We start from the raw sequence: 25650 nt of genomic DNA, 5'->3' as shown, positions 1-25650 counted from the left end.
GGATGGAAACTGTAGGGGGCAGTTTAGCGGGACGGCATTCTTTTTCCAGAGCTGTCAATTTCAGTTTTGATTTCATATTACTCTGTTGAACTCAGTTGCGTTTTTAGCATTCCTCCTGATTTAGTTTTCTCGCTTGCATTTGCTAAGTGGGCAGTTATATCCGCATAGAGTGTGTATTTGTGTGTTTCTGTCCATAATCTCTCTCTCTCTCTCTCTCTCACACACACACACTCACTTTAAGATGGGGTGGGCAACGTGTGGCCCTCCAGATGTTGTTGAACTGCAACTCCCACGATCCCTCATGATTGGCTATGTTGGCTAGGGCTGATGGGAGTTTTAGGACAAAATATCTGTAGGGCCACAAGTTGCCCACTCCCACTTAAAGAAGAGCCCTGCTGGATCAGACCAAAGGTCCATCTAGTTCAACATTCTGTTTAAACCAGGGATGGGGAATGGGTGGTGCTACTGGGTGTTGCTGGGACAGCAGCCACCATCATCCTGCTGGAAGCTGGGTGTTCTGCGCCCCTGGTTTAAAACTATCACACATGCTTCCTGGAATCCTGCAAGCAGGCCCTGAGTGCAGCTGCCTCCATGTCCGGATTAGCAAGGGTCAGTCGCCTGGTGGTCAGGTTTTAGGAATCAGGGAGGCTGGCTGCCAGTCCAATTGGGCCAGAAGCCAACTGCATGGTTTTGGACTGCATGGTCCAAAAGAAACCCCAGGCAGGGATCAAGCCACAAGGCTTCAATCTATGATCACGAAGGCCAGAAGCAAGTGAGTTGTCAGACCTGGCAGGGATTTCTTTCTTTCTTTCTTTCTCTTTCTTTCTTTCTTTCTTTCTTTCATTTAATATCTATACAATACTTTAATTTCACAGAAATTAAAACCACAAGTACAGCATAAAAACAATGCAAAATGTAAACACATTAAAACTACAGTATAAAAGTACAACCAGCATAAAACCTAGCAGCAATGCAGAGATTTAAAATACAGTAACAGGTTTAAAACAGCAGAGCTAAAAGACTAGGATGCTAAAATGATAAATTCCTAGGAAAATAAAAAGGTCTTCACCCGGTGCTGAAAGGATTACAATGTAGGCACCAGGCAAACCTCTCTAGGGAGCTCATTTCATAACCAGGCTGCAGTGGCAGAAAAGGCCCTCTTCCTGGCGGCCACCCACCTCACTTTCTTTGGCAGGGTCTCCTGGAGAAGGACTACTGAAGGTGATCTTAGGGTCCAAGCAAGTACACATGGGGGGAGACAATCCTTCAGGTAAGCTGGCCCCAAGCCATTTAGGGCTGGAATTCCTAGTGGCAATAGTCAGGGATTCTGGGAGTTCCAGGTTGGGGAACTGTTCCAGAAGATACTGTTGGGAGCCAGTCTTTAAAATGGTTCAGGCTATACTGAGCTCTAAGGCAGGTGGTGATAACTGATTACCAGTCATAAATCAAGTCCTTAAACCTGATTGACTTCAACAGGTCTGAATCTGAATCCGTTTAAATGCCAGTTCACCAGCCCTAGTGATTTGTGGACGGCACTGTTAGCCTTACAAGAGGTGCTGTGAAATATTAAGAGACTTTCATGGTTTCCTGTATGATCTTCCATAGGCAATAGTCCACTTCATGTTAAGTTATTGTCTTGTATTTCACATATTTATCTTTAACCACTAGATGTCTCTCCTCCTATGTTATTAGAGAATTATGCCATTAGACAATTAAGCATACCCCCTTTCCGCCCCATGCCTATCTTCTCACCATTTGAAAAGTGTTCCCCAACTGGGGAGCCTGCAAAACCAGGATAGGATGATAATCAAAACCCTTGATTAAGGTGAAACCCAAGGAATTGCGTGTCTTAAATGTGAGGTTTGTGCAGTTTGTGATTCCTATGGATATGTACTCAGAAGTAAGTCCATAGAGTTCAATGGGAAAGAGAAGGAGGAACCAGAGGCTGCCCTGCCTGGCTTCTACCAACAGGGCATAGGACAGACAAAGGGCTCTGAGACTGCGGCCTTTGTCTATCAAGAGGCAATCAGTTAGGATTTTACTCTTAAGGCGCAAGCTTATGCATGTTTGGACAGAAAAACGTCCTACAACCCCCAGCCAGCATGGCTGACGGTGGGAAATGCTGAGAGTTGTAGGACATCTTCTGTCTAAATGTGCATAGGATTGCACCCTTACGTTTTAAATTTTCATTTTATTTGTATTTATACTGTTCAGTGGCCTATAATCTTTGACTATGCAAGTCAGTACGTTCATTTTACCATGAAGCTTTTGAGAATGTGGATTCATATTGAAATTGGTGCTGGGGAGGACTTCAAAAAAGGAACGTGCAGTGCAATCCTATGCATATGTACTCAGGAGTAAGTCTCACGGTGTTCAATGGGCCTTACTCATGGGTACATGCGCAGTTAAATGTTGTTTTCCACCATCGTACATTATATGAACAACAAACAAACTCCCATTTCCCATCAACAGTGGTGCAGCTAGAGCTGGATTGTGGGGCTAAAGCCCAGGGTCCCACTGCCCAAGTGACCACCCAGAGAGTAGCAGGTGCAGAAGCAAACTCCATTTTATTCCTGTAGTTATGATGGTGCTATGATTTAAGTGAGTTTAAAATGTGAAATAGCACAGGCTGCAAATACATATACATATACGTATACGTATACATACACATACATACATATATATTTAAAAAACAGAGTTTTGTTGTTGTTATCATTCTAACATACCAGGAATGTCAAAGCAGTCATAAAGCATGATAGTTGGGGGTATGGATGTACAGATTTTCTAAAATCCATTCCATCTGTGTATCACAGATTGAAATGTGTCTTTGATGGAATTGGATTTTTTCTAATTTCGGGAGTTTGTGCAAAATTTGGATTTCCGCAAATTCACACTTGTGAAAATGGGCAAATCCCCCGCCCCCGGTGCATTTTCATTCTTTAGCCTATGGGGGAAATGGGAATTTTCAGTGGGTGATTTCTTTTTTTAAAGTATTTTTCTATGACTAAATTTGCATACAATTCCAGAAAGTAAAAAACAAAGCAAAAAACAGTCTGCAAGTTTGCAGAATCCATGTGAGTTGGGAAAAGTCGGTCTGCTGTGGAATCCAGGGGTCAGATTCAAAGAAATCCGACCTCATTTGATTCCATTGCAGATTTCTCTGACATCTGTTGTTGGGGGCAAACAGAAATGTTAGTTTGTGCTTCACAACTGAAGTCATACACATGGCCATTTAAAGTGGGGAGGACATAAAGCCATTAGGTCCACCAATGCACCACTGCCCATCAAAACAGACATTCAAGTCTACCGGTCTCTATTCCACTGCAGTAGTAGTAGTAGTAGTAGTAGTAATAATACCCCAAGCCTTTGTAAAAAGATAGATACATCTAAGCCTTGCACTGGTGGCCAATGCAAAGTAACCTGGTTATTGAAAGCCATTGCATGGCAGAGTGTGAGGATTGCACCCTGCTGACAGGACACACAGTACCTTTGTTTTGCTTTCTCTTACATCTCCTTTCAGTTTTTTTGTTGGAATCATGGTCTTCATTGTCACATCGAGTCCCGCTGGTGGCAGTGATGCGCCATGAAGCCACCGGAGGGGGCAACTTTCCACTTACTGTTGATCATTGTTCCCAGGAGGTGTGTTAGAGCTGTGGACTAAAAGGTCATTCGAAGTACTCTCTTTTGTGTGTTCCTTGCTCTGTCCCTGGGAAAGGACCTGCTCGTGTACGCAGTGCAGACTTTTTACCCAGAGCTCTGAGAGTTGGACACACGCTGCTAGAGGATTGCCAAATGGATGCTCCCTGGTGCCTTTCAGGAATTCCTCTGCATTTCCTGAATACAGGAGATTCATAGCCTGGCACTGTAGAAGAATAGAAGCACTGGCAGTTAGAGCATGTGGCCAAAAACTCTCTTTAAGGCATTTGCGGTCTTTTCAAAATAGAAAAGTTATTGTGATTTCGGATTTCACCCAGCTTGCCTGCATTAATTTCTCTAAAGGATGGCTTTGTTTCCGTGGTCTTGCACTTTGTTGCAGATGGGTTTGTTTGGGGTGGGCAGGAAGGCTTAAATGGATATTTGTGATCATTCCTGATTCCCTTCCACCCATCTAATTTCTCCTTAAAGATCTATTAAAACTCAAATTAAACAAAACTCCTGCTGTTAAACTCAGATTACTGTGAATAGTCTGTGTACCTATAATATAGCCTTTGAAAGCAATACAATTAGGTGGCGGTGGTAGGGAACCCTTGGTAAGAAACACTTTGTGAAACATCATACTTTTCCCTGTAAGGATTCTCCTCCCCTTCCAGTTTGTTTTAATGCTTTGATTACTTAAATATTTCCAAGAAGAAATCATACATGACTTTAATAGCTTCCTAAATTGGGATGCCTATGGATCTTAGGCAGGCAGTGGATTACATTATTGCACTCATCTTGTATGCCTCTCTCTTGTTAATCTTCCAGATAAAATGAACTCTGGAATGAAAGCCATTAATCATGATCTCTTAATACCACACACTTCAAAAGAGGTACATACCCTTGCAGATTACTCAGTTGCTGTTTCTGAAACTGATGTGTGAAACACTAAGGACATCTAGTGGAGAAAGAGCCACAGGAAAGACATCAGTTCCTGAAAACTTTTTCCCTTTCCCCCCCTTTCTCTCTCTTATACCAGCCTTCCCCAAGCTGGTGCCCTCCAGATGTCTTGAACCACAACTTCCTCCGTCCCTGACCATTAGCCACCCTGGCTGGGGCTGATGGGAGTTGCAGTCCAAGACATCTGGAGGGCACCAAGTTGGGAAAGGCTGCCTTATATCAATTTGCTTGGTGCCTTAAATAAACTGTACGGAAATGAGGATAGCAAAATTGTTGCTCTAACCCAAGCCCATCCAAGTCTGGTGCCAGTAACTGGTATCCTTGGGCAGCTGCCAGGGCCCCAGCACCCTGGCAGGGCCCAGGCCTGAAGCCTGCCTTGGGCTTCCCCTGTATATATTTTTGTGGCCCAGAATCTCAGAAGTGCCAGGCAGCTGGCTCTACCACCTTTTAAATTTCCTACCATGTCCCTGATCTAGTGTTACCCTAGGACATGGTGGGAAATTACGAGGGTGGCGAGATCCAACCACTCAGTGCTGCTTGGAGTGCTGCTACTACAGCTAGGTGAGCCCACCAGGATGCCCCGGATAGAGGAAGGGAGCCACCAGAGGACGTTTTGCCCAGGCCCCCTCAACCCCAGTCCTTGCCTTGATTATAAGTAACAATTCTATAGCTTGTGTTAAGTGAATCACAAAAGTACGCACAAGGTGGCCACAGTAATCCATGCTTCAGTTACCTCCAGACTGGACGACTGCAATGCACTCTGTGTACAGCTGCCTCAGAAAGTGCAAATGGCACAGAATGTAACCTCCAGGTTATTAAGTGGAGTCAGCCACTTCTTATACCCATTTTACAGTTACGTTGCCTCCCATTTGGTTTCCAGGTTCCAATTCAAAGTGCTAGCATTGACCTTTAAAACCCTAAATGGTCTGAGTTTGACATAATATAAGGACTACCTTCTCCTATACGGCCCTACTGCACATTAATGTATTCTTCTGAGGCCTTGCTCTGTATGCCCTTTCCACCTGAAATATATTGGGTGACTAGGGAGGGAAGAGCCTTCTCAGCAGTGGCACTGAAGATGTGGAACTTCCTCCCTAGGCTTTTGCATCTCACTTCTTCTCTGCTGTCTGGTAGGGGACTGACCATTGCTGTGTTATTCTATCTGTGGCTGGCTTGATATTGTTCTGTATTTCTCGCTGTTGACATTTCTGCCTTTTTGGATGTTACTGCTAATTTTCATTATGTTCTGGACTATGTTGTTGGTTTTTAACTTTGGCATTGGATTTTAGTGACAGCTTTGTAGACTTTTATTATTATTATTATTATAGTATATAATGGAATTCCATTCTATATCTTCTTCCTAGTGTTGTTGGAGAAATCGATTTGGGGCATGGAGTTCAATGGGTTTTCCTAGGCTTGGCCCGTGGACTTCGTTTTGGTTCCCGCTGTGGCACCCAACTCGATCAGGCCAATTTGCAGATTTTCTGGGAATTTCCCACATCTTTTGTGAAAGTTCTGCAATTTATGGAAATTTCTGAGCAATTTGAACAAATTACAGCCAAATTTGTGTAAAGTTGTGCAAATTTGTGCAAATTTGGCTGTAATTTGCCCATATTGCAGAACCTTCCAAAAAATGTGCAAAGACGTTCCGGAGTTTGCCTTGCATCAGCTTGGCTCACAGATGCAAAGTGAGTCATACAATGCTGCAGAACTCCATTGAGCCAAAAAAGAACTGTATTTCCCAGTCCTGTGGCGCTTAACCCCCCCAAAAAAAACTTTTAGTCCTTTTTAAGGATCCCCCTTTTAATTCAGAGAGTGCAATACAATGAAACCCTTGGACACTAAATGCTAATGAAACACAGAACTCCTGTGCAACTTCCTGAAATTGCTTGGCATTAGTAAACCTTCAGGGGAGTCTTACAGCTTTGGAATTACTGAGTTAGTCACTAAGAAAATGTCCTCTAGCAGTTAGTTCATACATGCAAACTGACCACTCTCTGTTCTGTATCTGCATGCATGGAAGAAAGTTCAATGTGAATTGGGTTGTAGTGAAATTGTAGTGAGTTGGTTAGTTAGCAAAAATGTGGACTTCACAGAGCTCTTATATGCTGTTGGCAGCCACACAGAGATCTGCGTTAGCCTAGAACAGAGAGCAGCTTTTAGATAAAAGAGAGCGAAGTGTTATCCATGAAGAGCTGGGAAGCTTCTGAGCCCAGAGTGGAATGTTGGGGCCTCTTTCTCTTGAAAAAGGTAATTTATTGCGTTGACTGTGATGCTTTATGCATCCACTAGGACATGGAAGAAAAGGAATAAAAGCATTGCTTAAAGCATGCCAAGTTAGTCTCGCTTCAGGGTGCAATGTGCACAGCCAGCCTGGAGAAACTTGTGGTTCAAGGGATGACTTCTGTCTATTGTGGAGACTCCCAATAGAACCCAGCGATGACAGCTTGATTAGCTAGAAAGAAGTGTGAGCTTTCTTTGCATATTTATTCTGCATCCATTTTCTATCAATAAACTATAATCTTTTTGCACAAGTGACTCTGTTTCATCTTAGCAATCAAAAGAATCTAATTTGACTAGGACCTAACAGAATCAGGCCTCCAGATCAATACACAACTTGCAGCTATTTGTGCTTGCTGCAGCACTGGATCTGTTCACAATGCAAAACAGCCCCTTTCCTGCCCCCCCCCCCCCCCGGTGTATGGTTGGGGACAGATGACAGGGTCCCTACCCCCGAGAACTGAAAGCAGTTGGAAAGCAGGATTGCTGCTTGGGGTGTGTGCATTTATTCCACTCTCACCTCCTGTAAACAGGTTTTTGAGAACAGTGGGAAACATGTGTGTGAGAGTGAGTGCGTAGTTCACCTTTTTGGAAAACGATTTTAAAATGATTTTAATAAACATTTAATTAACCTTTTTATTTAAGAATTATTGTTTATCTTTGGTGTATGGAACAGCTGGGTTTTCAGTTTGTGCTTTCAGACAGTCTGTGCTTTCAGACAGACACCTCCTAGCGCTATCAATCAAAGTAAGTATGCAGCTGTTCCATCTTTCCCTCTTTAACAGTTTTCTTTTTTTTGGTAAGGAAAAAGATGGAAGAAGCAGTGAGAAAACACGGGAGGGTCACATATGGAAGATGTTGGCCCTCCATAATATTCCATGTGTAAGGCAGGGCGTTGGCACAACAAAAGCCTTGTTTGGAAGGACACTGGGCAAAAGCTCAGTGTTAACTTGGTTGTCCATAGAGAGAGCCTGCCAGTATTTTCATGATTGTAATTGTATTTTTGACATGTGCTATGGTCATGGAGATGTCTGCGGACTGTACACAGACATGGCTAATAATTACTGGTTGTTCTAGTTTCAAAGGCAGCTCTTCCACTGCTTCTTTGTACTGGCAAGGTTGTGTTAATGGGCAAGCACCTACCTTCCTAGGGCAGTCACCAGCATCTCTGTGCAGACCATCTTTGGGGGCATTCGTCAGTCTCCCCCAGCCTCTATTTTGGGGAGCAGGGAGGGTTGTTCCTTCCCCCACAGCACGTCCCCCTGTGCAGCGAGGAACAGCGTGTGGTCAGTCCCACAGCCACATTTGGGGCAGGGAGCACGGGTTCTCTCACTTTGTAAACCCTTTTTTTCTAGTTAAGGAAAGATTCTCATTTCCAGCAGTGAACCTTGTACAAAAAACGCCTTGTAAGATACAGTCGTCTTGGCTTTGACATGTACTGTACAGTTTATATGAAGATGTGTTTGCTTTATATCTCCCCCGCCCCTCTATAAACCACTTGTTTTTTCTTAAAGTAGTTGGAGTTGACCCAGGGAAATCCGTCAGGGTTGTACACTTTGTAGACTTGCTCTTGGCGCCTTTTATAGTCATGCCCCCTCCAGCCTGCTTCCTCTTCCCCCTCCTCATGCTGGATTCCAGATCAGGTCAGAGGAGGCATGCCCTTCGCACAGTAATGGGCCAGTCAGAGGCAGGGACCTCTACAGGGGGTCCTGTCGCAGTCCTTAACACATGCAAAACTCTAACAGAGTCCTGCAAGAACTTGTCCATTACCAAAGGGGCTGAAACAATTTGCAGGCGCCATTTGCAAGAGTTCAAGACTCAGGAATAATTTCCAAGACAAGGTGCCACGCAGTGGAGGCTGGTGGCCCCGATGTCAGTGGGGCGGGGAATCTGCTCTGAGTTTTAGTCAGAACTCTAAAGCTTTGCACCTTGGATAACTCCTTTAGAGTTCTGACTGATTCTGACTGAAACCTGGAGTGGATTCGCTGCCCCACTGACATCAGAGCCACCAGCCTCCAGTGGTCCCACAGACATGGGAGACGAGGCAAGCCAAAAGATTAAGGTCTGGGTACAGTCCAAACAAGAGAGTTTTCCAGTATCCATGAAGCTCTTGCACAGCTGCTTCTAAACACAGGCAGAGTAAACAGAGGCCTAGAGCTCTTCACCCGTCCACTATCCCTGTAGGCAAACTTTGTTTGTAAGCATGAACTGTGCCGAAGTGGCTGTTTCTCTTCCAACCTCTTTAGGTACCTCTGCTCCCAAGGAGACAGGTTTGAACTCCGCTGCTTCTTCAGTGGAGTCTCTGGGCTGTCAGCCTCCCGAGCTGTATGCATGTCACTCAAGGTCACAGCTGGCAGGGAGTATCAGACTCCTCCAGCCTGCTCCCCTCCGGGAAAGCATTCAGAGTCAAGTTCTCACCCCCATTACAAGAACACTTGGAAAAACCAAGCCTTGGGGAGCTTGTCCCGGGCCCTCTCTTCCAGCCTCCCCTGGTCCCATGCAAACATACCCTTGTAAAGTGCAGGGGAGAGAAATCAGTGGCAGGGCGGGGTCATTTTGCGACAGACAGGTCGTTATAAGCCTCGTCCTAAGGGATGGACACTCCTGAGAATGAACTGAATTGAGAGGCACTGGAAACTACAACTTCCAGGTAATCCAGCAGCATGGTGCTGCTGATAATGCTTAGCAATTTCTGGGCATGAGGCATCCAAGGCCTGTCCTGTCACCAGCAGGTTGTCTGCTGTTGTCTGTGGGGAGGTATTATGTGCTGACAGAGAGGACTGGCTGGTAGGGAGCAGAATATGAGCCGGGGTCAATTTGCTGGGCTGAGTGGGTTCATCTCATAATGCGTGAATGAGTGGGGGTGATTTCCAAACCAGAGGAGTTCAGTTTCCAAAGTCTCCTAGTCCTGAATTTGCCCCCATCACTAGTCACTCACTACCAATCTCATTGAGGAAATCCTGATAAGCTCTAGGGCTCCTCAGGCAACAGTTTGAAAACTACTGCTACAAACAACTACTGCTATGTTTTAAGAATATTTCATTTTTAAAAAACATGAAATTGTAGTCATTGTCATATACCTCTCATTTAACAAACACAACTTTGTCATAATTTGGGATCTATCTGACCCCAGTGCTAAATTAGTAGCATTAAGTGTAGACGTCAAAATACCATTGTTGGTTTTTCTTAAGGAGGCTGTGGTTCAAACCCCCACTTAGCTCTCAGCTGAGGCTCTACATCTCTGCCATATTTGTGAAGAGGTCTCTGATAACATGAGGGGGCTGCAGCTAGAGATGGATGTATCAGTCTATTCCCGGTCTGTGGCACCTTTGCATGTGTTCATTCCTAAGTCTGTTCCATCCTGTTTCTACATTAGTTTGTGGAAAACTCTGCAGGAAAATTTATATTTAGATACATATTGTTGAATATGTTCTGCCACAAAATAGTCTAAGGATCCCCTTGCTTTTATATGACCTTAAAAAGAGAGAAAGACCATTTTGGGGAGTGGTAATAGCCATTTCAAGTGCTGTTGTTATGATTGCCACATGTGTGTTCAAAATGGGGCTGCAAATGGCCCTGGGAGTGATGGGATGTGATGATCCCTCCCAGGGATAGTATATGGGAAGAAATATGGCCACCCCTACTGAGGCAGCCACCATCTTTTCCATGTAATACTCCAACAAGGTATGGCATGTCATTACGATCCATTACTAGTGATGGGCGAATCTGCTCCAATTTACTACATCATTTATTTGGAAAGTCACAAATTCATCCTTGTGAGTTTGGACGAGAGTTCTCTTTTAATATGAAAACTCATTACGTGTGTACGCGTTTTTGCACATGGGCAATATCAAAGTGCATCGTGGGAATTGGAATTTGGAACTGTGTAGTACGGTATGATGTCATCCATACATGATGATGTCATGTGATGTTTACCCACCAATTGCTGATATATGGAGGAAAGGAGTTGGATGAGCAGAGACCTCCTCCTCGTCATTGCAGAGCCAGAGGTGTGGTGATGATGACGACAGAAGCAGTGGTGGAAAGACTAGATCATTCAAGAGTTAAACCAACTCAGCGCGTGTGCAGAAATGGCATTGTTTAGATGCAGACTGTGCATGTTCCGCATGTTCACAATCAGTTCCAAACATAATAGTGAATTTGTAATGCATTGATCCAGGCTCGTTACAAAGGTGAGCATTAGGAATGGATGAATTTTGACCAATGAGCCAACTAATTTATGAAATTTGGAGGCATCACTACCTATTACTCCCAGATGAGCCTTACAGGCAGCCATCTTCTATTCTATGCAGTGTCCCTAGAGGGGACATCATGTAATCACATCTTCACTCCCAGGAGCATTTGTGCCTCCATTTTGAATGTGTGTGTGGCAGATACAGTGGCAGCTAGCCTTTCTAGCTGTGTGGAGTGGCTATTTGCCCCAAAGGGTGGTTTTATAAATAGGCAGCCATAGACGATCTTGTAAGACTGTAAGTTTTCAAAGAAACCCAGCCAAATACACATTTCCAAACACACACACACACACACACACACACACACATATATATATATATATATATATATAGAGAGAATAGCTTTTATTTATTTTTGTCTTTATAAAAGAAATAAACAATACCAACAACCTGATTAATAACTACAATTTCCTAACAGTACAATATTCTTAGGAGGACACAACAATACTGAAAAGAAGAAGAAAGGGAAAAAAAAAAGAAAATTTCCCCCCTTCTTTTTTAAAGGGTTAAATTTAAACTCTAATATACACGGGCTTCAGATCCCATTCTAATTTGGAAACTATACCTATAGCAAAATGTAGCAGGATATTTTAAGTGATATTGTAAGTTCATTTGTTTTGCCATATTTTTCGCCTTGATGAATTGTCTTCTTTTATCAGCCACCTCTTTGATGTAATCCGGAAATAACATAACTTTATCTTGTTTCCAAAAAAGATTTCTACCCTCTCTTGCCAAACATATTTTTTGAGCTGAGAATGGCAGCAAACATTTTGGAGAATGGTAAAACCTGAACGATAGCTACATTCTTATTTGTACGTTAGTTAAGGAGGTACTGTCAGGTCAGTTTGCTCTGGAATATGCACAGATTGAATTCCTCACACTGCAGCCAATATGTTGGCTGATAAATTCCATGTAAACCCCCTCCCCCCAACAAATGACTTAAACAGTAGTCTTTGAGAGACTATCTCCCCTGTGTCTCTCCTTATCTGCATGCTTTTTCTATACCACGTCTTTTTCTTTTCCCCATCTTCCTTCACATATATATGCGTTTCTCATGCACGCAAGCTGCAAGAGGGACTTAGAGCCCAGTCTTATGTGTTTACTCTGAATTAAGTTCTGGTAAGTTGAATGGCGCTCTGCTTCATACTACTCCGTCTTGAGGGGAAATGGAGGAGAAGCTGCCACTGCCTCGTCCCCATCTATTTGTGAGCAGTTACGACTATCCTTGCAAAGAAGTTATTTGTTGTTCATTCTAGTAGCAACCAGTGAAAGCAACCGCTGCCAGAGCTTGCAGCAACTAGCTTCTTTGCAAAGATAGCAAAAAACTAGGGATGGCGGAGAATTCCGCTGTGGACTCAAATGAGGCTGGATTCTTTGGAATCTGGCCTCCGGAATCCACGGCAGAATGGCACCACTCATGTCTGCCTCCCAAGGATCCCCCTCAGACCGGCACTCCTGCTCCGGATCCTCAGCGATACGGCAATGGTGGCCGCCATTACCATTTTGCTTGGAGAAAGACAGCCGCAAATGGCGCAGTAGACGCCACTTACGGCCCTAAAGCCTTGAGTTTAATGTAAATAGAGCTGTAAACGTCTGTGATTAGGTAAAACTCAGAGCTTTACAGCCGCCAATACGTCATTTGCGTCTGTGTTTTTCCCCGCGATAGGCGATTGCCTACTCTCCCTCATGATGTGGAGAAAGACAGCACTTGACCAGGGCTGATGCCTCTGTCATGCACCATCCTTCTTTGGCTCCATCCTTCCATCTCTATCAGCTGCATGTGCTGTTCATGGCCAGCCTTCACTGCCACACAAGCGCAGACGTGTTAAATCATACATATCATTCATTTCTGAATTCAGAATGAAGCACAAATAAATACAGCATGTAATCACTTTGCTCAGCATCTGTTAAAAATTGATAACATGGGCCGTAATTCACAGTGTCAACCAATGGAGGCTGCCTTTCCAAACCATTTATGCCAAAGGCCCTGACAGGACCTGATTCACAATTTGCACAGCATTGAAAGCATGAGATGGGAGAAGGATAGGACTTGCATAATGAATCTATCACAAAGAATGAAGGTATGCAAAATAAACAAATCAACCAGATGAATGCTAATTATCTATCAGTGCAATCTTGAAACATCCAATATTCAGAGCAAATCAGTCATTTCACTGACCTCCTGTTCTACTTTCATGCATCTCGGCTTTGCAGAATTGATACGCGTTCCAGAAAGGTAGCTCCTAAATAAATATTATTTTAGTTTAATTGGATTGAAATTTACTAATGCAAATTCTGATATCTCTAATTCCTTGTCTTCCCTTTTTATGGTAATAAGCCTTTAATGGCTTAAGGCTATGAAGGGGTGTGGGGACAAGTGGGGTGGGGGGAAACACACTGAAGATTTTTAACTAGCAGCTTTACAGGGGGCAGAAAGGAGCAAAGAAGATTTAGTGGTGAAAAGAGCAAATAAATAGGTGCTCCAAGATTAAAAAGAGGGTAGAAGTGCGTGCTGAGCTGTTGAAAGGCCTCTCTGTGTTTAAAGAAAAAAATATTGTTTGGTGCTTTCACCAGTGCATGATCAAAATAAGAGGTACAAATTAGTTCATGGCTGCTGGAGCTACAAAACATCATGCAGAGAGCTGTCTTTCGGAACGTTTTAATGAGGAGAAGAGGTCATCAGACTGCGACATTGCTTTTCAGAATTCTTCAAGAACAACACAGACTTCCTGTTCCAAATGTGGTAAAGAATAAAACAACCTTAGTAGTAATCGTACAACTTTTGAACTGTGTTCCTTGGAAATGCAGTACAGTGCTCATTTTGTAGCTTTAGTTAGCTATCTCAAAGGCACTCTGCCATATTTTCCCATGTGCCCTTATTTCAAAAGTACCATGGAATGGCTTCGACGAGGCTATATTTATAAAATAAAGTTTTATTCAGTTCTTCTCAAAGCGATTTTAATGTTTTTCATTGCTCTTGGTGAGTGGGTACACTGTGGCTCTCTTGATTAACATTTACTGTCAGTGCAAAAAATAAAATAAGAAAAAAAATCTAGGAGGACCATAAGCCATTTGAAAGGAAGGCCAAAATGACTTTGAAATTAATTTCACCACAATCTTAGTTTTGCAGCATTAAAAAACAACAACACGCGATTTTAAAAGGGAAAAGTGTAGAGAATGGCATTCTGGGTGAAATGTCCCTCTCTCAGAAATCAGTCCCAAATAGTACGTCATTATTCAAATAGAAAATGCATTCTATATGTGACCTAGAGAGCTCATGTCAGATGTAACAAACAAAACTACTAGAACAACCCATGATGGCTTAGCATGTTGTCTGTGGGATGCCCCCCCCAGTGGGTTATTTCCCCCAAAAGAACCCATTGTCTGCAGTAAGGGTTATTTTACCTATGGGGGGTTAGTGTATTGTCCGTTGTGGCAGTGTGGGTTATGGAGATCGCCTACAGAGCCAAAAAGTGGCTGCTTCTCTGCTCCTCTCAAGTGATCTCTATTCTCACAACAAAGGAAGCTGGGAAACCTGCCCAGCTGGGTGGGAGGACTACAGAAGGAGGAGGAGGAGGTGGGGGGGCAGGCAGTGGGGGGGGATAAACTACTCTGTGTAGCTTGTTTGCCTGATTGTCTGATGGGAGTAAAGTAGGTTGTTTACATAGCCACCTACCCAGCATAGCTAACCACCCTCCATGGGTTAGTATGACGTGTGAACAGGCCCAATGAGTACAAAACAATGGGGGAGAATCCACACAGCCACACAAAATTATGATGATGGTGACATCCTTAGAGCCACACAGAAAAACAGTCTTTGGAGCCCAGGAGTAACCCATTGCAAGAGGGGATGCTGAGAGATGATAATAATAGTAGCAGTACTAGTAATATCCCCCGAACATTTAAGCATCCAAAATGCTGGTGAGCATGGCCAGCAAGTCACGAGCATCCAAATATACATTTTTTTGTATGAGTATCCCCACAGCCACCCCCACCCAAACCTCTTCAGAACAGCAAGAAGTAGTACACAGTGTAAAAAATAAATCCATCTTATAGGTGCCTACTCTGAAGCCAAAAGAACTAGATTACTTGGGAGTAAGCATGGCCAGCAAGTTCTGACAGCATCAAAATTCCACCAAGCCCACTAGCAACCATAAGCAGATTTTTTAAAAGGGAAAGAAATGCCACCATTGCTCACCCCAAAAGAGGGGCGCTAGATGTTTTAGACTACAACTCCCACCAACCAGCACAAAAGGGCTTGGGAAAAAGTTGGTCCCCCTGCAGCAGTAAAACACAGCAAGACCTCTCCCCCAGCCCTGAATACAAGCAAGTAAGGAAGACATACACCCTGAGTAAAATCAAGTGAGGCTGAATATACACACATTCCTCGGAGAAAGCCCCTTTGAATTCAGTGGGGCTTACTTCTGAGAGACATGCACAGGATTGCACTGTAAAACAACAATATACTAGGGATGTATGAAAGGCACTTACCTGGTCCCGCAGCTTGCTTCGTGGTGGGGGGGAGGCGCTTCGGTTCTCCCCCCGAAGTTCAGGCCGGGGGGGGGAGGCACTCTGCCTCACCCGGCCGAAATTCAGGCCGGGGAGAAGCGCCCCGTCTCCCCGGCCGCGAAATACAAAAGTGAAAAAAAAAACCCCAAAACACCCGTGATAGGCTACGTAATGATTTACGTAGCCTATCACGGCTAGATTCCCAAAGTCAGCCGTGATAGGCTACGTAAATCGTTACGTAGCCTATCACGGGTGTTTGTTTGTTTGTTTTTTTACTTTATTTTGTAATGGTGGCGGCGGCAGCCGGTCGGAAGACCGGCCGCCGCCCCCGCCCCCGACGAACTGCCCCCGAACTCCCGCCGGGACCTGCTGCCAAGAGGGACATTCGAGGGAGGTAAGTCCCATCCAAGGGGTGGCGGAGAATTTCACCAACAATTTCGGGGGGCCGAATGCATTGGCATTCGGCCTCCCCGAGATTCGTGGAGAAATTCTCTGACATCCCTACAATATATCTATATATTGTTGTCTGACACCAATTTGATATTTACATATAGCGTTGCCAAATTCTTTGTGGCCACGATAGGTGTTCGAACAAGGATGCTGAGGGAGCTCGGATTTACCTAGTTGGATGAAAGATAAAGTCTGGGGAGTAATGCCATCCACCCAATATGGCTGATTTGAATTACATTAGTACTATACTGTGTTGAAGTGTTTATTAATTTGATTGGGGATATATGACAGATGATTTTAATGTACTTCTTTTTTAAATTCATCTATCTATTTTGAGCTGGTATTTGACCGTAATAAAGTTCTATCTATCTATCTATCTATCTATCTATCTTGCACTGTAAATAAGTTGAAGTTGCATACAATTGGTTCACAGATTGTTCTGGCTGGCTCCTCTCACGGTTCCTTTATGTTAAAAGAAAAAGTGCCATGGAGCTTTTTTACTTCCCTTTCCACGGCAAGTTGATGATTGCCTCTTTAGACCGTGAACGCGACTAAACGTCCTTTCGCAGCAGCAGACCCCATATCACTGAATGAAAAACAGCACCAACTAGTGGCTGAAAAATAGTAGTACACCACATTGTGTATTCAACCCCAGTTAAAAGAGGTCTAAATTGCCATGGCTTATGCTAAGGAGAACGTGGGAGGAGCCCTGGGTGGTGATGATGTCATGTAACGGACCTGCAAACTTCCGCGAGTGGACAGTTACGAGTGCACAATAATTTCGCCTCATGTCAAAATGGCCATAGAAATATTAGAGCAGAATAATTTTTTTTGCAGAAATAAGGTCTCTCTCTCTCTCTCTTTCATTCACACACTCACTCACTTGTGAACTCGCTCAAATAACACTGTTAAAAATTTTGTTCTTCTCTCAACTAATGGCGTGCACTCTCTTCTCTGCCTCTTAGGGCCAAGCTACGCATTCTAGTAACTGTGTTGCCGTACTTTGGCCTATTTCCTTTTGTATAAATGTGTGTGGCTTGGGACTATGGTGCTTCAGGAGAGGAGGGTTTAAGTTTCCCCCCCCCAATTTCCCCCCCCCCACATTCCACTTCCCTGCCAGGGTAGGGGGTGGGGTGAGGAGAGAAGATTTAAATGAAGGAAAAAGTCTCAATTGGAATCAGTGGGGCATTCCCATTTTAAACCTCCTATCAGGATGTGCAGAATGTGCAGAGAGCTTCAGCTATTGGGCGGTATAGAAATGAAATAAATAAAATAAATAAAATAATAAATTTTGGGGTGGGGGGAGCGGGTGTGTGAGAATTGTTTTTTTCTCCCAAAGTGCCATGGCTCCAATCTGGATTGGAGCCACACACACTTACATAAATAGCAGGCTGAACTATACTACAGCAACACAATTAGTAGAAGTGTGGTTTGGCCCTCAATTTCTTTAAAAATCGCGCTCAGTTTATTGTGTGTTCTCCTCCTCTTTGCCTCAGTCAGCCACATTGTTCTGCTGCTGCTAGAGTAGGCCAGGTGACCCGCTGAGCCTGAGCTGTGCTTTTTAAAAATGAATTATTGACAACCCAGCTGCTCAATGGTCAGGGTGCCCTCTGCAACACCCAGAAGTTCTCTCATTGCCTTGGCTTCTCCTTCCACAGAGGGCCATAGGCAGAGAGAGCCTCTACTCTTTTTAAAAATACGTTTCAGGGGGATTGTTCCCCATTTAGCTTGCCTGAGTGCCTCTGTGCATGCACAGATGATCAAAGTGAAGCCAATACCAGGCTTCCAGCAGAAGGGAACTTAAGGAAGCAATTCTAGGCAGCATAATAGGGCCAAACTACACATTACGCGAATTGCATAGCATGCAGCTGAAAGTTAGCTTTTTATTTACTCTAGTGTAAGTGCGTGTACCCCCAATTTGGATTAGGCCACCATGCAATGGGATTGGACAGTTAAACCTTCCTCCCTAACATTTTTGCTGAAAATCCTCCCTACACGGTGGGGCTGGGGGAGAGAAAAAAGTCACATTTGGCATCAATGGATGCTTTGTTTTGCGCCCCCCCCCCCGTGGGTGGAATTTAGGGGGGAAATGGTGTGTGTGTGTGTGTGTGTGTGAAGGTTTAATCCTCCCCTCCTGTTGTGCAGTGATCCCTGTCTGAATCAGGGCCACACACATGTACACTAGAGTTTTTTTTTTTAAAAGCTAACCTTCAGTTTAGCTTTTTGTTTGGCTCTTGGTACAGGCTTAGTAGCTTTCACACTTTTCCAACTGGAAGAATTTTGGTGGCTGTAGGGTGTTTTCATTGTGAACATCTTGCTGTTTGTTTTTAAAATGTTTTAATCCACCCTAAGGCAAAAATAAAACATATAATAGAGAATGGTCAACATTATAGGGAACTGTTCATGCAAGCATGTTACATGAGAACCTTTAGAGAACTGTTCATGTAAGCATGTTAACAATGTAAGACGTGGAGGTTTTGATGAGGGAAGGCTTTGGCTATCTTGAGAAGAAAAAATAGGCTGGATTTATTTCTTCTTTTAAAAGATGCTCTTAGCATTGTGCTTATTTAGGTTGTTTTGTTTCAATAACATCAGTGAAAATTTCCAGACACTATTGTTTGGGGTGTTGTATGTATTAAAATTAGCTATGAAGTGCAGTGCTACCCTGCAGTATTAACTGGTGGACTTCTGCAGGGCTGAGGAAATTTTATTTAAAGGAAAGTAACCCTGAGAAAATTCTTCCAGAGGCCTGAAACGGTTCTCCTCAAATTAAAGAGCCGAGTGTGATGATCTTGCCCCCTAGTGTTTGCAAAGATGATAATTGCTAGTACTACAGTTAATTATTGGCTCCAGAGCTTTTCAGTCAATGGGTGGCAAGTTTAAATCTCAGCAGGTACGGTTACCTCTGAAATTAAAACAACACTTTTCAAATCAAAAGGCCTGCCTTATTATTGGCACAAGGACACCCAGGCTAGGTTTTTGTGGGAGGGGATGATGGGGAAACCTCTACACACAATTCACAGGTTCCCTATCAAATTCATTAACATAATTGGAAACAGGGACTTCATTGAGCAGTTGCCAGCTTGTTTTTAATGGAGGCTGAGTATTATTTTCATTTTCAAGGCTCTGCAGGCTAATAAAATGAGTTAATAGGAAGAACTGAGAATCAAACTGTGAGGGGCTGTGCATCTTTTGGAAGGCTTTATGTATTCTTTTCCTAGTAATGTAAGAGTTAAGATAATCTAGAGCAGGAGTGCACAAATGTTTTGGCCCGAGGGCCACATGTGACGTCAGCTTACGGGTTGGAGGCCTTATGATGTTATGACACCCCTGGGGGATTCCTTATCACCAGAAGAACTTGAACCTTTGAAGCCAGATGTCTCCAGGGAACAGGTTGCCTCAGAGGACCCGGCACTACCCAAGGTGGTCCTGGGTTCTCAGGAGTGTTGTCTTCAGATCTGCCTTCTCCAGAGGCAGAGAGCTTAACTTCTGAGGCAGAGGGATTGCTGAGCCACTGCCTAGCCCCCGAGAAAGCCAGTGCCTTAAGATTCAGGCTAGATGGTGGCCAGGCAAAGGAGTGCCTGCATGCTGAAAATGGCTCCTTGTGAGTAGAGGGCTCCTTGTGAGTAGGGTTCTCATGAGGAGGACGTCTTCCACAAGCCTCTAATATGATACAGCTGAGTCCTGGGTTGGGCTCTGGAAGCTCCAACATATAAGCTCTCAGTGAAGACCTACTAGCTGCTGGGAAAACACATTTCTGTCAATTTTAGTGGTTTGAACCGTGCTTTCCTGGCCGATCCTTTGTGCAGCTGACCTTTGGACTCCTGCTAGACTCTGATCTTAGGACTGCACTGGTGTTGAACTGCTTACATGTGATTTGACCTTGGCCATGCTTCAGACCCTTCCCTTGGAACACTCCTTCTTGACTGGAAGTACTATGCTCTTGACCTTTGCTGCCACCCACCAGTGAACACATCCCATAGTAAGAACTCTCCACTAATCTTTGCTGGATATTTTAGGGAGAAGCCATGGGCCACTAGGATATTGAGGAAGCCCCCCTCAAGAGGTGCCTTTCCTCTCTTTTTAATCTCAGGAGTTACTACTAAGGCTGCAATACTAAACAAAGTTTATCTCTCAGTTTGGGGGTGCTCCTGGATCCACTGCTGTCACTGGAGGCCCAAGTGACCTCCATAACTAGGAGCACCTACTACAAGCTTAGGGTGGTATGCTAACCACCCATTCCTGGATAGGGATAGCCTGGTCATTGTGATCCACACATTGGTGACCTCAAGTTTGGATTACTGTAATGTGCTCTGTGTGGGGCTGCTGTTAGGGCTGGTCCAGAAGCTGCAGCTAGTGCAGAATGCCATAGCTAGGTGAGTGACTGGGACTGGGTGTCTAATCACACACATGCTTCACTTGTGCTAAAGGATGTGCACTGATAGCCAGTTTGCTACCAAGCTAGGTTTAAGGTTTTGGTAGTAGTATACATAGTCCTAGAGGCCACGGTGGCTTAGTGGTTAAGACGCTGAACTGCAGACCGGAAGGTCGGCAGGACAGCAGTTCGAGACCCGAGTGCCGCGTGACGGGGTGAGCTCCCGTCTTCAGTCCCAGCTTCTGCCAACCTAGCAGTTCAAAAGCAAGAAATTGCAAGTAGATAAATAGGTACCGCTTCGGCGGGAAAGGTAACAGCGTTCCGTGCACCTCGGTGTTCAGTCATGCCGGCCACATGACCACGGAAGCGTCTTCGGACAGCGCTGGCTCTTCGGCTTAGAAACGGGGATGAGCACCGCACCCTAGAGTCGGACACGACTGGTTGGGGACACCTTTACCTTTTTATACATAGTCCTATATAACTCAGGACCAGGTTACCTCAAGGGACATCTCCCCCAATGCCACCTTTCCAGGCCTGTACAATCTTCAGGGGAGGCCTTGTCTATGCCACTGCCTACAGATTTCTGTTTGACCATGACAGGGAGACGCACCCTCTCTGTGGTGGCAACCGCCCTGTAGAATGATCTCCCCTCTGAGGTACAGTGGTGGCAGCAGGGGAGGGATTTTAGTACCTCTCCACACACATTGATTAAAGTGTATTTGTGCGCATTTTTCAAAGTGTGGATTTTTTCATGCACATTTTTTCTAATGTACTCATGCTGTCGAACACATTTTATTTTGGTCCACAGCAAGCTTGGAAACACATGGACTTTGACCGTGGATTGTGTCTGAGTCCGTGTTTAGTTTGGAAGGTGCAGACTGGGTAAATCCTGATTAAAAATGAACTGAGATGAATTTCTCATATATCTGTATGCACTGCCCAACTTTTATGCTGCTTCCAATATGGCTGACTCCCCACTCCAACTGGGGGTGTACCCCAGAGTTCTCTGCAGAGGGTTGATGCCAGATGAAACTAGCATGCCAGACTTTAGGATATCTGTATAAGTAGTGACATGACCCCTGTGAAGTAGTGTGATGAGGTGGCGCATTCTATAATAGCCAAGGCAGATCATGGCTAGTTGGGCATATTGTGGTGGCAGAAAGAAAAATAGGAGGGAAATTAAATGGAAAGGAACAGAATGATGGCAAAGAAGGAGGGAATAAATCAGAGGCTGACAGATGCCCATGAAATAATCTAGAAACACTCTGTTACTCAGTCTAGAAAAATAGAGTGGGCAGTGGTAGAGTAGGAAAGCCTGGCCTGTGACATGACATCACAAGTCTGGAATGACAACATCCATGCCTGCTGAATGCTTGCATACAGCTGTATGAATAATGCATCTTTTATCCACTTTTTCTTGTTTCTCTGAATTGGACTCACCATCCTAATCTGTAAATAGCAAATGAGCTTCTCCAAGGTAAAAGAAAATGGGGTCACCAGCTGGCCTCTGAATGTTGCTAATATCCAGACACTGGATTTGAACCTATGAATTGCATGGATGAGGAATGGTTTCAGTTCTACTTGACCTGAGTGAAGGAACACATGGTGGCATGGCCCTATCTGTAGAATGTAATTTATCATCCAGTATTGGTTGGTACTACTGCAAAAAGGGCAGACCTATGCTATACTACAAATCCAGTGCAGAGTCGAACATCCTGAATTCTGTAGCACATCAATGGCTACTAGTCTTGATGACTATGTGCAGTCTCCAGTACCAGAGGCAGTGAACCTATGTACACCAGGAACATGGGTGGGAAGGTGCTGTTGCGCTCATGCCCTGCTGGTGGGTTCCTGGTCGACAGCTGGGTGGCCAGTGTGTGAACAGAATGCTGGACTAGATGGATCCTTGGCCTGACCCAGCAGGGCTCTTCTTACATTCTTAATAAAGGAAGCATGTGCAAAACTGTTTTCCCTTTCTCAGGAACTGCTGAGCACGGCCCCACGTGGCGAACCACGTAACTGTAGCTTGCCAGTGAAGAATCTTTCAGCTCTGGAGGAACTTTGCCCTGAAGGCTGGCCATTGGCTCCCTCTGGGCAGAAGGAGTATAAGAGGGTTTCCTGTGCTAGTGGTGCTTTTGCTTGAGGAAGCAAGGTCCACCTGTCTTGGTGTGTGGTGTGTTTCTGATATTGTTCTTCAACCCTGTCTCCTGGCTTGTTATCCTCCAATCCTGATTGTTCTTTGGTCCTGACTTCCAATTCTTAGCTTGCTCCAAACTGCTGCCCATGGCTCAGCCTGAAAGCTTCCACCAAACCTGTTTCCTTTGTCTTGAGATGTAAAATGTATGGCACAACTAACCCTTTTTTCACCTCTCTCTTTCCATCTCTCAGAGATGTGAACAATCTGCAATTTTAAGCTCTCATTTCCTTGTACCCCTACTTTGTCCAGCATCATGCACGACTGCGATCTCTCTATTTATCTTTCCTCATAATTGTCCTCAATGTTTGGCTTTCAGTTTGTTGTTTCAGTCTCAGCTGTGAGAATGTATTTATAATTATATAAGAGGACAAATTACGTTTCAAACCATTCTGGGCTATCAGAGTCACTGTTCAGCCCTGATTGCCTTTTCACTGTAGTGACATGGAACTCAGCTGATCTTATAGACAAAAAACTGCTACTTTGGCTTAGAATTTCATAGAATGACAGAATGTTTGAGTGGGAAAATGACCCGCTGGGTCATTTAGTCTGTCCCCTGCCAATACAGGATCATGACCTGTCGTATCATATCTATTCTAGTGCCCATCTAAGTCTTTTTAAAAGAGCAAAAATGGGGCTTCACACTACTTTCATGGGAGAAAGTATTCTTCAGTCTTTTAGGACTCACTGCCATGATTTTCCTTTCCTTGACAACATGTCTAAATTTAACATATTGTTGCATTACTGGGAGTAATAACCGTTTTTCTTCCCCACTTTCATCTGCTTCTCCTTTCTTTATATATGAAGACAGTTAGGCACCTATTCCATTTGCTTGCTATTTAATATTTTGAGCCTGCTTTTACAGCATGTGCATATATATATATATATATATATATATACACACACACACATACACGCACATGCACATATATATACATACACACATTCCTTTATGATACAATCCTATGGTGCCTGGGAGAGTGTCCCAGGGACATAGGATTTTTCAGATTCCCCCTCCTGAAGCTGTAGACACTGCTACAAGTTCAGGAGGGGGACTTCAAGATCTGATCCCCCCCGCCCTCTCACAACTGTTGCAAAAAGAACCACAACACCTGCTTTCTGAGGCCACAAAAGCAACCTTGGATGAGCTCATAGAGGTTAAAAAGGGCAGGGAGGGGGAGAGGCTGGGATCCGCAGAATCCTATGGCCCCTCCAACTCTGGTCCTGCCCCGGCCTGCCACAGCGACTCCTCTAGGTGGGCCCAGAGGAATTTATTTTTAAAAAAAGGAGGATGGAGAGGTGAAAATTTCCCCTGTCACTTCTCTTGCCTTGCTGGCAGCAGCCCAGCAGGACACAGGAATCTCAGAAGCTTCCACAATTGGAGGTTTCCATCTAGCGGGTGGCAACTCAATAGGCTGACATGTATATTTTGGGGGTTCTCTTGTTTTCATTCCATCTGATTTTTGACAGCTGTTTCTTAGCGATTTTATGTGCAGGAACATATACTTCTGCAGATCACTTCAGTTATGAATGACACACACAGATGTATAAAACAGGTATGCACCCAAGATTCGGGATGTACAGATTGTGTAAAATCTGCCCCATCCCTGTTCCACAGGTTGTCAGGAGCCTTTCATTCCATTCTCCGCCGGTCGACACAATTGGATTTTTTTGGTCTCTGAATTTGCACAATTTCACACTTGTGCAAATGCAAATTTGCACGTGTAAATATGCATAAATTCCCACAAAATGCGCAAATCCCCCCCAAATTTGCATTTTTATGCTTTAGCCTATGGGAGAAATGCACATTTTTGGCCGTTTTTTAAAAACTGTATTTTTCTATGGTGCAAAATTCCTGAAGTTTAGAAAAACAGTCTGAAAGTCTGCAGAATCCACCCAACAGAAGAAAAGCTGGTTTGCTGTGGAATATGCAGGCTGGATTCAGGAAAATCCAAGCTCATTTGGTTCTATTGTGGATTTCTCCGACATCCCTACCCAAGACTGAGTTCAGATAGTGGGCAGATTCACTTTGGACCGCTTTGGAGGACAGCCACTTCATGTCAGGTCCGAAGCAGATAACAGTGGCTAGAGGAGAGAATTTAGTTGACATTATGAGCCCATTAATAAATCTTTTTAAAAAACACTACCAGCAATAACACACACCACCTAAATCCTAAACTTTAAAAAATATCCTCTAATAATGTTTTATTTTCTTCCCCAATTAAGTTGAGAGGAATTTACCTATCAGCATTTCTAAGAGGATAGTTTCACAGACTTGACTCCTTTCTGAATGTATTTAGTGTGTAGACCTCTCAGGTGACAATATCTCACACATTTAATGAAGATGTCCCCAGGAAGGTGCCATTCGAAGACATTCGAAGGAGGAAATGAGGCTCTGCATAGTTTTACATATGAATTATGAATCTTCTCAGCAGTTCCCTCAAAGAGTCTGTTCTCGAACACATCTTGTTCCACACAAATATGATTATTCTGATTTGAATTCTCTCATGTATAAAATATTCCAGACATTTCAGGTTAGTTTTCCCCCTAACATTTTCTATCCGATTATTGTATTCATTTGCCATCAGAATAATGTTAGATTATTTTGTTTTAAGCTAAAAACTTCTCAAATCACTTGTATACATGCACATATTTTTTCACTCCATTAGTGCCACTTAAATTAAGGAATTGCTAGAATGTTCTACTCTAAACACTTGATTTTATGGGTGTATAGTTTATTGCTGTCAAAATTTGCCCCAAGCTAATACGTGGTACAAATAGGATTAACAGACAGGCCAGTCAAATAAAGAAATCCATTGGGCCATCTTAGGCTGCACAAAAAGCAAAGTTTGTAGTTTTAAATGCTTTTATTAGGTGATATTGCTGAAAAATAGACTCTCTTTCTAATTGGATGTATTTGGTTACAATTGACTGCCTTGGGTGGGGGGACATGAAAAAAGAAGACATTCGTTTGTCCACAGGAATGTGCATTA

Source organism: Heloderma suspectum, chromosome 7 (genome assembly GCF_057233095.1).
Source record: "Heloderma suspectum isolate Gila_16-S chromosome 7, 16-S_ref, whole genome shotgun sequence".
In the NCBI taxonomy this organism is placed as follows: Eukaryota; Metazoa; Chordata; class Lepidosauria; order Squamata; family Helodermatidae; genus Heloderma; species Heloderma suspectum.
This window is presented reverse-complemented; position numbering follows the sequence as displayed.